Genomic DNA, 301 nt, shown 5'->3' on the forward strand with positions numbered 1-301 from the left:
ACTTATGAGCATAGATCAAAGTCATTCATGAATGACTGATCCTTTTCCAGCAATAACTACTTTCAACTCTTGGGGCTGTTTGTTGTTTTATAGAAGGTCTTCACAGGTAACTTAGACTGGCCTTGACCTTTGAATTTGACCATCCCCCTCCAGCTCACTGAGGAGCAGGGTGGCAGGCAGGCACTGGCTTCGGCTGTGACCCTCCCCCTCCAACTCCTGAGGAGAAGGATGACGGGCGTGCACCAACATGCTTGGCTCGTGCTGACCTTTTAGAACCACACAAACCATGGTGAAGGGAGCT

This window comes from Myodes glareolus, chromosome 7, assembly GCF_982192425.1.
Source record: "Myodes glareolus chromosome 7, mMyoGla1.1, whole genome shotgun sequence".
NCBI classification, from domain to species: domain Eukaryota; kingdom Metazoa; phylum Chordata; class Mammalia; order Rodentia; family Cricetidae; genus Myodes; species Myodes glareolus.